The following is a 3,040-nucleotide window of genomic DNA, read 5'->3' on the forward strand; positions in this document are numbered from 1 at the left end:
GTAGCAAATCCACAGAGAAGGAAATGGCAACCCACTCCAGTACTCTTGCCTGGAAAATCCCATAGACAGAGGAGCCTGGTAGGCTACAGTCCATGGGGTCATGAAGAGTCAGACACGACTGAGTGACTTCACTTTCACTTTTCACTTTCATGCATTGGAGAAGGAAATGGCAACCCACTCCAGTGTTCTTGCCTGGAGGATCCCAGGGACGGGGGAGCCTGGTGGGCTGCCGTCTATGGGGTCGGACACGACTGAAGCAACTTAGCAGCAGCAGCAGCAGCAAATCCACTCTAGGGGCTAAGATGGATCTTAGACTCAATGCTACAGAGTATTATCTGTTTGTGCTATACATATATCCTGCCATATAGCCAGAAGATGACATCTTCTGACAAGTTATTAGCCTCTGGATTATAACAACTCTCAGTATGTATAACTTTTATTCCTTCTTTGCAACACTGAGTTATTTTGTCTATAATATTTCCTTAATGAAAGACAATTTTAAAAGAATCAAGTCTATTGATAGATTATGCATTCTGTCCAGCCAATGCCATGGATCAGCATCCCCGTATCTCCTCCATTCCTGCTGGAGGTGAGAGGTTACAGCAAATTGTGTGATAGCATAGGAGAGTTTCCATATGGTTGGTTACAACTCATTGCTGGTATCTTTACTTTTTTCTTTTTCACTGACACGCTGATCTACGGGATTCACGAGGCTTTTGTCAGAGACTTGTATATATAAGCGCTTACACAAACCTCATCACATCTGGAAGGTTCTGACTTCATTTGTAAGTCATGCTTTTCAACTTCTGGATGACGTCCTTCAGAGTCTGTCTTACCACAGATATCCTTTTATCTTTCCTTTACACATGGTAGTTTATTTAGGTTCATATATCCTGGTCAATATTTATAGTTTCCATTCATGATGGTGATATTCATGTTCCCTAAATCTTAAGGCCTTAATTATTAATGGCTCAACTCATCATACAGACTACCACATGCTTGTTAACTATAGTTATGGACAGACAGTATTTCACATTGTGGGATAGAATTGGAGGCTTGTTAAAAAATCCCTCCTCCTTTGAAGGCAATAGACCACTCAGTTACATGAGGATGACAAGAAGAAAGCAAAAGTCATGCAGGAAATGCTTGTAAAAATGAAAAACTATTCAATATAGAGTTCATAAAGACTGAGTAGATGACTGCCCAACTGGTAAATATTTTTGATAAAGAAAGATAATCTACATATGTTCAGCCAAGAGGCATAACAATTGAACAGTTCAGTTCAGTCGCTGAGTCGTGTCCGACTCTTTGCGACCCCAAAATCGCAGCACACCCGGCCTCCCTGTCCATCACCAACTCCCGGAGTTCACTCAGACTCAAGTCCATTGAGTCACTGATGCCATCCAGCCATCTCATCCTCTGTCGTCCCCTTCTTCTCCTGCCCTCAATCCCTCCCAGCATCAGAGTCTTTTCCAATGAGTCAACTCTTTGCATGAGGTGGCCAAAGGACTGGAGTTTCAGCTTTAGCATCAGTCCTTCCAAAGAAATCCCAGGGCTGATCTCCTTCAGAATGGACTGGTTGGATCTCCTTGCAGTCCAAGGGACTCTCAAGAGTCTTCTCCAACACCACAGTTCAAAAGCATCAATTCTTTGGCACTCAGCCTTCTTCACAGTCCAACTCTCACATCCATACATGACCACTGGAAAAACCATAGCCTTGACTAGACGGACCTTAGTTGGCAAAGTAATGTCTCTGCTTTTGAATATGCTATCTAGGTTGGTCATAACTCTTCTTCCAAGGAGTAAGCGTCTTTGAATTTCATGGCTGCAGTCACCATCTGCAGTGATTTTGGAGCCCAAAAAATAAAGTCTGACAATGTTTCCACTGTTTCCCCATCTATTTCCCATGAAGTGATGGGACTGGATGCCATGATCTTCATTTTCTGAATGTTGAGCTTTAAGCCAACTTTTTCACTCTCCTCTTTCACTTTCATCAAGAGGCTTTTTAGTTCCTCTTCACTTTCTGCCATAAGGGTGGTGTCATCTGCATATCTGAGGTTATTGATATTTCTCCTGGCAATCTTGATTCCAGCTTGTGTTTCTTCCAGTCCAGTGTTTCTCATGATGTACTCTGCATAGAAGTTAAATAAGCAGGGTGACAATATACAGCCTTGAGGTACTCCTTTTCCTGTTTGGAACCAGTCTGTTGTTCCATGTCCAGTTCCAGCTGTTGCTTCCTGGCCTGCATACAGATTTCTCAAGAGACAAGTCAGGTAGTCTGGTATTCCCATCTCTTTCAGAATTTTCCACAGTTAATGTGATCCACACAGTCAAAGGCTTTGGCATAGTCAATAAAGCAGAAATAGATGTTTTTCTGCAACTCTCTTGCTTTTTCCATGATCCAGCAGATGTTGGCAATTTGATCTCTGGTTCCTCTGCCTTTTCTAAAACCAGCTTGAACATCAGGGAGTTCATGGTTCACGTATTGCTGAAGCCTGGCTTGGAGACTTTTGAGCATTACTTTACTAGCATGTGAGATGAGTGCAATTGTGCAGTAGTATGAGCATTCTTTGGCATTGCCTTTCTTTGGAATTGGAATGAAAACTGACCTTTTCGAGTCCTGTGACCACTGCTGAGTTTTCCAAATTTGCTGGCATATTGAGTGCAGCACTTTCACAGCATCATTCTTCAGGATTTGAAATAGCTCAACTGGAATTCCATCACCTCCACTAGCTTTGTTCGTAGTGGTGCTTTCTAAGGCCCATTTGACTTCACATTCCAGGATGTCTGTCTCTAGATGAGTGATCACACCATCGTGATTATCCGGGTCATGAAGATCTTTTTTGTACAGTTCTGTGTATTGTTGCCACCTCTTCTTAATATCTTCTGCTTCTGTTAGGTCCATACCATTTCTGTCCTTTATTGAGCCCATCTTTGCATGAAATGTTCCCTTGGTATCTCTAATTTTCTTGAAGAGATCTCTAGTCTTTCCCATTCTATTGTTCTCCTCTATTTCTTTGCATTGATCGCTGAAGAAGGC

The 3,040-nt window shown here is 42.3% G+C and overlaps 1 pseudogene; it reads left to right on the forward strand.

Annotated features, from left to right (window-relative positions):
* The first annotated feature begins 302 nt into the window (after positions 1 to 302).
* LOC128043669 (lathosterol oxidase-like) lies at positions 303 to 1,195 on the forward strand (annotated as a pseudogene).
* The last annotated feature ends 1,845 nt before the right edge of the window (positions 1,196 to 3,040 follow it).

The sequence above is a fragment of the Budorcas taxicolor genome, chromosome 2 (assembly GCF_023091745.1).
Source record: "Budorcas taxicolor isolate Tak-1 chromosome 2, Takin1.1, whole genome shotgun sequence".
NCBI lineage: Eukaryota > Metazoa > Chordata > Mammalia > Artiodactyla > Bovidae > Budorcas > Budorcas taxicolor.